This window comes from Pelmatolapia mariae, linkage group LG17, assembly GCF_036321145.2.
Source record: "Pelmatolapia mariae isolate MD_Pm_ZW linkage group LG17, Pm_UMD_F_2, whole genome shotgun sequence".
Classification (NCBI taxonomy): Eukaryota; Metazoa; Chordata; class Actinopteri; order Cichliformes; family Cichlidae; genus Pelmatolapia; species Pelmatolapia mariae.
Genome location: NC_086242.1, coordinates 39,518,875 through 39,532,529, shown reverse-complemented (window position 1 = coordinate 39,532,529; position 13,655 = coordinate 39,518,875). Strand labels below are relative to the sequence as shown.

At 42.5% G+C, this 13,655-nt stretch overlaps 1 protein-coding gene across 3 annotated transcripts in view; it reads right to left on the bottom strand.

The window, feature by feature from the left end:
- The window catches only part of sbf1 (SET binding factor 1), a 54,270-nt gene that overhangs the window by 33,295 nt on the left and 7,320 nt on the right, over positions 1 to 13,655 (bottom strand). The window lies entirely within an intron of this gene.

The following is a 13,655-nucleotide window of genomic DNA, read 5'->3' as shown; positions in this document are numbered from 1 at the left end:
AGAGGTCTGAGTATGTTCCTTATAGCTAGCTGTTGTCTGTTTGTTTCTACCAACAGTCCTCTTAGACCTAAAGCATGAATGAATGAAACATTCATGTAGTTTGTTTTTGCCTTAATGCAAACCTGGAAGCTACCTGATGAAGCCAAAGTTGAAGTGACACATGTGATCAACAAGCTCATGTGTAAAAACCATGTGTGCAATAAGACTGTACATGAACGATTCTAATGGTTCCAGCTGTATTCACAAGCTTATTGTCAGGCCTGTCCATTAAATGGGTTCACGTGTGCCTGCTAAACATTAGTGAGATGTGTTAAAATGCTTGTTTGCTGCTGGTTAATGAGGCCATTTCCTTTGTTGGTCAGGGCCTGGCTCATCACAGCGGCACAATGACACAACAATGGCGGACTTATGTAACCACCACAAGCCCGTCTTTCAGCCTAGGTCCAGCTGAAGCCCAGAAGGCTGCTTAATGGCGGCATTCATCCGCAGAGAGAATACACTCAATCCACCCAGTACAAAGGATTTATATACAGAACACAACTCAGCAAATCAAAATATAATGCTAAATAAAGAGGTGCTCACCAGCATTTAGACAAACCTAAAACATGATGTACCAAACTGTGTCTCAGAGAAAACAACAGAGCCTGTGGGCCTTTACTGAGAAACTAAACCAGAAGCACAACAATACAAAAACAGAAAGTAGGCCAGCTCCCAAAACACACAGGGGAATTCATTCTGTCTCGCTTGTACACGAGTGTTACGTGGACGAGGCGCTGTGGGGAGAGGCTGTCAAAGATGACGGCTTCGTTTCCTTTCACTTTAAGATGAGTGCCCCTAATTCCCACGCTGTGCCAAAAATAACAAGCAGCCATGTCCTTAGAGAACTGATGCTGACCCCACTGCTGGAGAGGTAAGACAGACACAACAACTATCACTTACTGTGTCACCACAAACTTCTTTTTGATCAGCTGATATAAAGCATATGGCCATGTAAACAAAAGGCATGTGTGGAATGCAGACAATAAGCAAAGAGTCCCACAAAAACAAAAACCCAGCAGAAATGAGACGCAGGACGAGTTACGAGGTTGTTATGATCATTTCAGGCTCTATGTTACAATACTTTGACTCCACGTATCATATTTGAAAATCTGCAGAGCCAAAACTGATAAACTGAGCCACCATCAGGCTTAAGCAGCAATACACCTATGCCCTCTAACTGACAACAGGACCCCCACTGCTGCACTGACCAGGTTAGAGCCAGCGTCACTGTCTCTTCATGCTGTAAGTAGGAAACTAAAGCTGTTCGTTTGTCTGCAGAGCTGTTCAGTTTCTCCCAAATGATTCTAATAACATGTGGCTAGAGATACATTATATCAAGTTTAACATTAAACATAAAGAAAATAATGAATGCAGAAAAAGACTCCTGTGCTCATTTACACAGGCTGCCCAGCAGAGTCGACCGCCAAAGAAGGAGGAGCAAAACTGTGTTCACAGCTTTACTGCGATTGGCAGCAGCGTGCAACCAGAGGCTGTAAAAAGGAAATTATATTTGCAGACTTCAAGTGATTAGGGGCAAAATAACTGAAGCCACTACCAGCGAGAGTGAAGAATACAACCAGAAAGTGGAACGCTCATGAGTGACCAGCTGTCAGCTTCAAAGTGACGTGCAATGAGCAAATCAGTTCCTCTGTGTGTGGCTGAAGAACAAGCAAGCATAAACACACCGTGGTGCAGGTTTGTGCGATGGAAGCTAGAAAGGATACATCTTAATATCACAGTATCTGACTCTAAAAACTGGCTCCAAGTACGAACTGGGCTGTAATGTTTGCCTGCATCCATCATTCTCAGTGATAATGTTCAAATGTGAATAGTTCTGTGTCACTGATCTATTTACTTCGTGTTATAAAGGACTTTAATAGTGTTTGCTTTCATTAAGTGCTATACCCTAAACGCCCTACTTGAAGTTGCAGTGTTTACCACGAGGACAATATATGAAAGAAGTCAGAGAACATGACTGCACCTAAGACACAGACACAGTCTGTCTAAAGCCTAATCCCAAAAGTGAAAGCATAGGTGTAACGTCTGTCAACAGACAGCTGCAGCAGGCATGAGGGTAAAAGGCCACAACAAGCCCTGAGCTATAGTAGTACCTCTGTACTATCTGCTGGATCACAACTGACACAACTCCTACGTAAAATCACAACTGTCAGAGCTGACAGAAGCACACCCAACTAAGAGACAGGAGACGGGTGCAAATGTAAATGTGAAGAGTTAGTCTATGAACATTTGACCAAACCTGTTCATGGGGATTTTGGGGGTGGGGGTGGGAGGGGCTACCGAAGGTTATTTTGAAATGTATGACTTCACTCCATCAGAAAGTTACGACGGGTAGGTGAGGGTGACAGACGTGCTGCATGCGCACAGATCAGGAGTCGGAAAGGAAAAAACTCATTTAAAAACAAGAGACCATCTCAGGAAGACAACTACAAGTTGTCTGCTTCAAACACTGCTGCGTGGAATAAAAGCTCAAAGTTCAAAGTGCAGATCCAACGGTTTGATGATGAAATGAAAGTAAATCCATCTAAAAACTCTTCAGCTCTTACAGAGACGGCACGTTGAGTGCAGCTCAAACACAAACTTTTCTCTTGTAGCCTGACGTACACACCAGAGCAAGTTCACAAGTTCATTAATACAATGTGGCTGATGAGTGAATTCAGCTGTTGGCTGGCTCTACATGCATCATATTCAACATTAAAACAATTTTCACTGTTCTCACAATAGGAAAGAGGATCTAATCATGTTACAATGCTGATATTTATAAGTAAATGATGCATCAAAAGGAAAGCAAACCTGAAAGCGAAACAGGTTTTGCAGCTGGCAGCGATCAGAGCCAAGTCACGTCTGTAAAAGTCATCATAGTGCATCTTCTAATGTCTACATATACACATGTCATACCTACATTGGTATACTGGAGAAGTACAGTTGTAAAGGTTGAAATAATCCTGTAACCGTAGGTGGAACATGCTGTGCAGATGGCTTCGACCAAACTTCCCATCATTAAGTCTATTTTTTCCAGCTCCTGCAGGAATTCTGTTCTGTATCATTGGAGTGAAGTTCAGTTTGTTGGGAGACACTTTGCTGCTCCATGAACTCCATGACAACAGCTGCATAAGAAACAAGCTTTGCCTTGTCTTTTGAAACAGAAAAGGAATAAAAGTAGTGCAGAAGCAGGGGAGCCCGTACTGCTTTGTTTTGGTCAAAGCCATACGTAGGCTGTATGGTGGTCTGCAGGTAGGCCACAGCCCGGGGCTGTCACCTCATCTCCAAAACATTCAAACTCCTCAGTTTTGTCCTAACAGGACACGCTGTAACAGCATGTGTCTCGTTTCCACATCCAAGCTAGCACAGTTAGACTGACAAATCAGCTGGGCCAGTATACTGTCTGACATTAAAGTACTGCAGATCTACTGGTTTCAGTGTATAAACCAATCAATAAGAAACTGCAGTACAAAAACAGAACAGGTGTGAGGTGATTTAGAAAAAGCCAAGAGCACTGACTGGTCAATTTTAATAACATTTAGGGATTCACATCATTTATTTATTTATTTTCTTTTGTTTTTTAAAAAAGAGACGCTGATCTGATGTTCAGTGATGACAAACCCAGGGGATTCACAGACTATGATATTAAATATACATGTGGCAGTCCTTCACCTGGTACAGTGTGTTAACAAGAGTGACACACCCATATTACCAAATGCAGCAATTCAAAGCCAGCACTAAGTGAAACATCGTGAAGAAATCTCTGATTAAATTCTTTATTTCAAACACACACTCATGCTGGAGGCGATTCTGCACTGAAACCATAAGCTGCATGTCACTGAGGTGCAACCTGAAACCCATCTGGAACTGCACAGTTTGATTAGATATATCAGAAAATGATAACCTGGTAATAACAAATGTGATTCACAATTATATTCTGTTTTGTTAGCATAGCATTAGCATGTGGCTCATTTTCCATCGTCACCTCCTTCAATCATTCAAAGAATGCAGGCGATCTAAAACAAGTGGCATGAAAACAATGTGACAACAACATGACTTTGCTTTCAACAATCACTTTGCAATTAAAACGAATCACTAATGGGTCACTAGCCCCCAGTCATACATCCCAGACAGCAGACATGCAAACATCAACACACAATTTAAAAAGCAGCCAGAGCTCAGCAAAGGGTGCAGTGGTTCAAGCAGCAGCAGTAGACAGCAGGCATGAGAGCATACAGAGCTGCTGATGATGCAAGACAAATGTTTCAAAGAGCTCAGTCTCAGTCTGAGCAGTGTGACAGGAATCTGCATCGAGTAGAGTGGCCTTGCAAGGAAATGACATCCAGCTATCAGCCTGACCTGTTGTTACACAACAGCAGGTTAGTGAATGGATATGTATTATTTGCACTGAGGCTTTTCATCCTTGGTCCTTCTCAAGTTTTTCATTATAACCAGGCTCTAACATGTCGTGGTCCGTGTTTTAACACAGCACGTTTCTGGGATCAGTGTCCTTCACACACACAGGCTCCGACAATCAACTGCTTTTTATTTTGAAAGATCAGCTGCTGCCAACCAGCTAGCACCAGCTTGGCCCAATTTTCTACTTCCTGTCTAGCTGACCATGTCCTTAATAACATTCAAAGACTGGCCCCAGAGTTACACAGGGTACTCCACAATTTCGTCCATCAACTACAACACTAGTCCTTGTTCTGCTGTAAAGATGTACTTGAGGTTGAGGGCCACTCTAACCAGAACTGTACCAACTGGAAAAGTGGTTCATGCTACGTCAAGCTCACTTAGGCAGCAGAGCAAAAGATGATGTGCTGTTGCCAGCTGCAGTCCAAGATGGTGCTAGTTACGTTTAGAAGCAACATCAGACTCTCACTCGTACTTTGCAAATGACAAATTCAGCTTACTATAAACAGTGCTATTTAACTGTAAGCATTCTGTTACACATTTCACTGCTGACCAAGTCAAATTTTCCTGTCAAGGATAATAACGTCCATTTCATCTTAGGAGACGACAACGTGGCCAAAATCTTTTAGGGGTAGCATCACGGTGCAGTTCCTGAATCTCAAAAATCTCAAAAGTAGCTGAAGAACTGATAAGTTACACGTGGCCATTTGGATACAACTCACTTTATGTCAGAGCTAAAGACCTAACCAAATGTCAGCATCCTGGTTATACTATTCTGACCTGAAGTGAAGCACCTCATATCTCTGCCACTTTAATGCTATTTTTCATGTCCACTCGCAGCAGAGCCGTTTTCTGCTGACAGAAGTAGTCACACCTCCAAGATGTGTTCAGGTTGTGTTGTTGTAATTATATCACAGTGATAACCTCTCGAACACAGTCGGTCACGGTCTTGCTTAGTTCATGTGAACAAGGAAAGTGTGCACAGGGCTGTTAATTATTAACCTACCGATATAATCTGTACAACTGCTCCAATCATATGCTAAATCAATCTTGTATCACCCACAACATAAGATGGTCAAGCTCATACACACAAAGACCTGGAAAGTTGTAAAAATGAGAATGAGTGGTCACAAGCCACACTGACTTCAAACACCTCAAACAACAAAAGGAACCCGTCAGAACGAACTGGTTTAAAACCAGCCGACCACAGTGCTAACGGCTGCAGGATTAAAGCACTGTACTGTTTCAGTTTAGACATCCACCTCATGAATCAGTGTGACAACAGTTATGCTTTTACAGTGACAGAGACATGTGCACACTGTCACACTTCTCTCTAAGAAACAGCCAAATAACTCTTCCCCATCTAATCAAACAGGTTTGTCATTCAGTTTTTGAGCTATACTAATTTATCCCACAGTTACAATTGGAGCCACAATCCACTGTGATCAAGAACACATGAAGATAACCAGGTCATGCAAAGGTTACAAAAAATGGTAGAAACATAACAAGGTGAAAGGGCAGGAGAGGGGAGGGTGGGTCAGTGTCTGCGCCACAGTTAAGCGATGACTCCTCACATGTATGACTGCTGGCAGTGACACAGGATGGAAGGAGCCTGTATGATCATGTGATCCCTGAATGATGGCATTCAGGGTTGAACTGAGTGTGTAGCTCGCCGTCTGTGTGTCACGCTCTTGCTGCTGAAGCAGACCGCAGCTTCTCAGTCGCAAGCTTCCAAACCACAGTGACACGACATCAGGCCGTTTCTACGGTGACAGCAGTCAGGTTGTGCTGGTGTGTGAGCAGATTTGTAACTATGTAGGCTGGTCCAAAGCAACGTCACTACTGAACAGGACCCGGGGAGAGGCCGTTTACATGCACTGCAACTGTTTTTCTGCTATCTCACGTTTTAAACTGCTACAACATTTCCAATGTTTCCCACTCATTTAACAGCAGCTGTTATTTATTTAGCAATCAATGATCAAGTTACAAGTGAACACTCCCCTCACTTTCCTATTCTGGAAGTTTCACTGCTACAAGTGATCTAGCCCGAGCCCTTACGAGCTTCTTTGCCCCAGCAAGATGAACATTTGTGGTCCTGGATATCATTCAGCTACATTTCAAGTCTTTCTTCACCATCTTTGACGGCAGATGGCCAAAGAGTCTTTGTTTTGATGGAGAGCCTTCGCCACTAGGCACAACCTCCTGCAGACAGAGAGCTGGTTAATGTGCTGTGGGCCAAGCTCAGTCTGAAAGGATGGAATTGGAGCACGTCCACAAGAGAAGAATTTCTATAGTCACAAAGCACTTAACAACTACACGAGGTAGTCGTGTTGAGCATTTTAAAAGGGATTGTTCAATAATTCATTTCATAAAACATGAGCTTGCTTCCGTTCACTTGTGCACACACTCAACCCATTACAGACACAATCTTCTCTTCTTCACAGAATCTTTGTGTGGAAAACATCGATAATGCCAAGATGATACAGTTGCAAATGCACTAGGGCTGTGCGATATGACCAAAATCTCATATCCCGATATTAAGACATCTATCGTCGATATAACGATATAAATTACAAAAATGTAACATTTCCTGTAAATTCTGTGAATCTCGGGCATCTCGACTTGCGTGAAATGTTTCCAGCTGGGCGTCGTGTACCTGGAGTCGAGTGTTTTAGCTGATGCATGAAACTATACATTTTTAGACATAAGTTGTAACGGCCGCCGTTTTCTTTGTGAGTATTTATTACACGGCGTGCTGCGGAGAAAAGCCTGTTCTAACGTTTGAGTCTACGGTTTATTTTTTAGCACCTGACGGCTCTTTTTTACTTCTCATCCATAAATACTCTGCATCTTTCACGTGACTGAGTTTATTTTGAAAAGTCTCAACAGGATCTTGAGCTTTATTGTGAAAGGTTTATGTGGAAAATAAACAAGCGGACACGCCGTGGTTTTACCGTCGTTGTTGCTAACGAAAACACATAAAAAAACAAGCGCTTGTCCGTCCGTAGTGTGGTTATATTAAATATAAGACAAAGAGAGAACTTTAAGAAATTAATATAGCCACTACAGTGACCATCAAAATGATGAAAAAATATTGCCTTAAACAGTTTATTTTGCGACACCACGAAACAAACGATAGCGTAAAATGAAACGATAGACGTTTTTATATCGTCATCCGATATATATCGTTATATCGAACAGCCCTAAAATGCACACATCATTAACATATTCTCCACACTGGAACAACATGGTCAGCTTGCATGGACTGAATCTTTGTTCAGATAACATCTCCAAAGCAGAACTGAGGCCTCCGTGGTGAAAAGCTATGACTTCATCATCACCACACCCTCTGGTCCTGCTCGTTCTGCTGTCCACCCAGCTCACACACCATCGCTCACTTGTGCCATTTGTCAAATATACTCATCCAGGACAGTGTTTCTGTGTGTGATCTAAAGCACACAGGCTCCTCGTGGGTCAGAGCTGACACAGTATGGTTCAACGTGCCTGAAATCCATACAGCCGCTCAGCACATTAATAAGAAACACTTGACATTCAGCAGTGTCTCTCAGTTTGGTGTTGGATAACACGATACCCTCAAATTAGACAATCCCTGTCCAAGCCGACTGGATGAGCAAAGACGCCTTTTAAGAATCAAACACAGAAAAAAAGGGTCCATCTGGCAAACGCCGTCGCCCTGGAGACAATGTGGGACGTTTTCTTTGTGCAAAAGCTCTTCAGCAAACTCACATCCTTCCTGCAAAAAGCCCCCCCCCCTCCAAAGCTCCAAACAAAAAGAAATGGCTTTCCAGGAGAGGAAACGGCCTCAGAGAGAGGCCCAGCAGAGTGACCAAACTTTCAGTTGTACGATGCCACTTGCTTCAGATCTAACACATGTCACAAGGCTGATGATTGATAACATGAGCTTCATTTCTTCTCACTTCTCACTTCCACATTTGGAGCTACATGTGGCTGTTTCCAGCTGTCCTCTGCTGCCAAACACATTGAAGAGCATGGGAAAAAAGCCAAGGCTCACACAACACAGGCCATCTACTTCCCAGTCTCTCTGAATCAAATCCACCCACCATTCAACTTCCACTCGACACTTTCAGACAAACACCGAGAGCCTGTTACTCATTCACATCACATCAGAAACAGCATTAGACAACACGGAATTAGTGTTTTCATTTAGATATATATGTGCGGCTCAAAATAGACTTTATATGGCTTAAAATCAGTTCACATAAGACGAGAATCTGTGGATTCCAATCCCGATCAAGAAATCCCTCAAAGAAACCTCACAGAGCAGCACGCTGGTAACCTAACTGTGGTTTTGATCAACACTGATTGGCCCAGCATAGAGGGGAGAGCAGTGCATCTTCTACCTTCGTGCACTCTCCTCTGCTAGAGCAGCAGAACAAACGAAAACACAACTGTTTCAAAGTGTCAGTGTTGCCAGAGTTTCTGGGGGTTTGACACATAAACCGACCTCCTGACTCTGCCTGTAACCCTGGAAGACATTTTTTCTGTGATGTAAAGCAGCGGTCCCCAGCCCCCGGGCCATGGACCGGTACCGCTCTGTGAGTCGTTTGGTCCCGGGCCGCGAGAGTTGAGGCTCGGGTGTGAAATTTATGGTTTTCAGGGTTTTTATCATTAACTCTGTTTCCCTGGGTCTTTCCCCGTGTGTTATGAATAAATCTTCTTTTGGTACCGGTACTGGATTTATTTTGTTGCATTTATCCCCGACACCTTAAAGGCCGGTCCGTGACAGTACTGTCGGAGATAAACCGGTCCGTGGCAGAAAAAAGGACCACTGCTGTACAGCACGCCTGAGAACTTCACTCATTTCAATCAACTGAACTCTCAGTTCTGAACTATGATCTTTGATATCCTGAGCTTTAACACTTAGGTCATTATCAGTACTCGGCTCGAGTCAGTTTTAGATGTTTTCCATTACAACACTACTGTGGCCAAAAGTCCCGTGCAATGTGACAGGGACACCACATACAATACTTAAAAAAGCAGCAGGTACCAGTTATTACCACCTAATGGAAAACCCTAACCACCAAATAGGGTTAAGCTGAGTAGCTGAGTAGGCACGAGTCGAAAAGGGCTTTTGGTGACTGCCATATTTAATGATATCTAATTAGCTAAGCAGATATTTAAATGTAGCTCTAAAATACTTTTGAAATCACAAAAGACTAAAAGACTTGTCCTCCTAAACAGGTGCACCAATCTGAACAAAACATTGCATCTAGTGGAGCTCTGTGTAACCTCAGAAAGCCATTTTATTATTAACAACCACAGCTTATGTGCTACATGCAAACAGTGATGAGACACAGTGGATTTATATTTCAAATCAAATCAAATCAATTTATTTATATAGCACTTTTCACAGGATAAAAACCACAAAGTGCTTCACAGTAACATAAAACAGAAATACATAAAATACATTAATAATCAAACATACAGCACTAATCTCATTAAAAGCCAATCTAAATAAATGAGTCTTAAGCTGCTTTTTAAAAGAATAAATACAATCAAGGCAACGTAAAGATGGAGGGAGAGCATTCCACAACCTGGGGGCCACCGCTCTAAAAGATCTATCACCTCTAGTCTTAAAACGAGTTCGTGGGACTACCAACAGCCTTTGATTAGAAGATCTCAGGCTGCGAGAGGGAGTGTGGGATTCTAAAAGATCAGAAATGTAGGCAGGGGCATCACAATTCAAAGCTTTAAAAGTCAGTATCAAGATTTTAAAATGAATTCTAAAATGTACTGGAAGCCAGTGTAATGTGCGTAACACTGGTGTAATGTGCGTAACACTGGTGTAATGTGCGTAACACTGGTGTAATGTGCGTAACACTGGTGTAATGTGCGTAACACTGGTGTAATGTGCGTAACACTGGTGTAATGTGCGTAACACTGGTGTAATGAGCGTAACACTGGTGTAATGAGCGTAACACTGGTGTAATGTGCGTAACACTGGTGTAATGTGCGTAACACTGGTGTAATGTGCGTAACACTGGTGTAATGAGCGTAACACTGGTGTAATGAGCGTAACACTGGTGTAATGAGCGTAACACTGGTGTAATGTGCGTAACACTGGTGTAATGTGCGTAACACTGGTGTAATGTGCGTAACACTGGTGTAATGAGCGTAACACTGGTGTAATGAGCGTAACACTGGTGTAATGAGCGTAACACTGGTGTAATGAGCGTAACACTGGTGTAATGTGCGTAACACTGGTGTAATGTGCGTAACACTGGTGTAATGTGCGTAACACTGGTGTAATGTGCGTAACACTGGTGTAATGTGCGTAACACTGGTGTAATGTGCGTAACACTGGTGTAATGTGCGTAACACTGTGTAATGTGCGTAACACTGGTGTAATGTGCGTAACACTGGTGTAATGTGCGTAACACTGTGTAATGTGCGTAACATTGGTGTAATGTGCGTAACACTGGTGTAATGTGCGTAACACTGTGTAATGTGCGTAACACTGTGTAATGTGCGTAACACTGGTGTAATGTGCGTAACACTGGTGTAATGTGCGTAACACTGGTGTAATGTGCGTAACACTGTGTAATGTGCGTAACACTGTGTAATGTGCGTAACACTGGTGTAATGTGCGTAACACTGTGTAATGTGCGTAACACTGTGTAATGTGCGTAACACTGTGTAATGTGCGTAACACTGGTGTAATGTGCGTAACACTGTGTAATGTGCGTAACACTGGTGTAATGTGCGTAACACTGGTGTAATGTGCGTAACACTGGTGTAATGTGCGTAACACTGGTGTAATGTGCGTAACACTGTGTAATGTGCGTAACACTGGTGTAATGTGCGTAACACTGGTGTAATGTGCGTAACACTGGTGTAATGTGCGTAACACTGGTGTAATGTGCGTAACACTGGTGTAATGTGCTCTCTTTTTCGTGTCTTAGTTAAAAGCCTTGCAGCAGCATTCTGGACTAACTGGAGACAGTCAAGATTCCTTTTGCTCAAACAAAGAAAAAGACTGTTACAATAATCTAAGCGAGATGAAATAAAAGCATGAATAACCATTTCTAACTCAGATTTAGACAGCAAAGTTCGCAGTTTGGAGATGTTTCTTAGCTGAAAAAGGCAATTCCTAATCAACTGGCGAGAGTGTTGTTCTAGGGACATGGCAGAATCAAAGATCACACCAAGGTACCTGAGGCTCAGGTGAACAGATGAGCCAAGAGAACCAAGATGCTGTTTGATTAGAGATATCTGGTTGTCGGGGGCAATAATTAATGTTTCTGACTTCTCAGAGTTGAACTGTAAGTAGTTGTCACCAAGCCACTGTTCAATGGAAGCTAAACAATTAATTAAAGAGGACAGTTTATGGACTTCCATCGGCTTAAAAGAGCAATAGAGCTGAATATCATCAGCATAGAAGTGATAAGAAATGTATTCACATGAAATATCTTTACTGGTCCTTAAATTCTATATTTGTGGGGCTCTTGCTGAAAACCATTTAAATCCAAAATATGAAGTTGGATTTTTGTAAACCTTTTGCACATGGATCAGTTGGTTTTAATAAAAATGTTTGTGGCATCTTGCATGTTGCTTCAAAATACTGATATGTATCATGTATTGACATGTTTCATCAGGTTTTGTGGCACATCTATAAGGAGGACGTGGGGCACGGTGGGCAATGAGGGTGTAACAGCTTCATCAGGATTTCAATAACCTTTGGGAAACCTAATGGCAACAAACCACAGCAAAGAGTAAAGACGTGTTAATTAATAAAAGCAGATTCTTCATCACATCATTACATACAGGAAATATGGTCCCGGCGAACATGATGTAGATTCTGCTTCCGTGTTCTCCCCCAGAGCACAGCAACAGGAAACTTGACTCAACAGATGTGTGCTATTGCACCTCATCTCCTGGCACCCACACCTCTGTCTTTACTCAGAAATGCATTAAATCCCTTTAATCATTTCATTTGCAAAGTCTTCTTTTCTCCCTCTACAGTCTCCTATGTCACACTAACTACCACGGCATTAATCACCTACACACACGTAACGGAAATGACATCTGGTTACTTGGGCAACCAACAACCAAGAAACAACTACGTGTCTCATAACCAAACAGGAACCAGACTACGAGACAATGAAGGCAGACAGCTCTGTTGGGACAGCCCCCAGAATACTGTGCAGAGGTTATCAGGCACCCCTCATTTCTTTATATTTTACGTTTTCGTCCTTGGACTCTAACATTTTCAGAGGATTTTTGCTTGTTTGTTACGCCAGCTAACAATAACGCATGAATCATTCAACCAATAAAAAGACATTTAACTGAAAGCATGAACCAGTGTTTGGTCTAAAGAAACTGGACTCGAGAGAACAAATGAAGACTTTCAGGCCTACAGCAGACAAACAGTATCTGGAAGTGACGGCCTCCAGAAATAAGAGGGAAAAGAAAGCTGACAGATTTCAGCAGATCCATACAGTGATCACTGAAGACTCAGCAGAAACGGGTTCAATAGAAAGGAGTCTGTCAAGAAGCCATTCTCAAGGCAGAGAAACAGGCTGACCAAACTGCACAAGAACCGGACTGAAAATCAGATCATCAGAGTGACGAGTCCACATCTGAAGTGTTCTGTTCAAAGTGTTGTCAGTATGTATGAAGAGGTCACAGGGTGAGTTTCTACAGCCATCTGTAAAACATGGCGGAGGCTCCGTCATGGTTCAGAGCTGTTTCAGCCAGTTTACTGTGACAAGTTGGGGCAAAACATAACAGCTGACCTGCACACAGCACCACCCTGACACAGCTAGCCTTTCCCTACAAACATGTCCCAGCTCCTCCCTTCTCACAAAAAGATAATGAAACAAACGGATATTTCCCTGGAAGTGCACAGGTGCACGTCACATTAGCTGAGCATCACAAACACTCACAGACCCAAAATTGTCCTGCACATCTGAGTATGTCATGTCTGACTGAAGGAGAGTGCGTTCACATCGCAGCTGCAAGCTCTAACTTTAATCCACACAAATACATGATGTGAATTCAATTGATTAACCTAATTATTTGTCCAGTATGTAGTTTAACTAAGCCACTCAGAGTCTATTATACAGAGTTTTATAAAAGCTCATTTTCATGACTTTTTCAAAGATCTCTGTTCTTAGAAATTTGTCTGAAATTTTCACGGATTAATTCATTGATTTTTC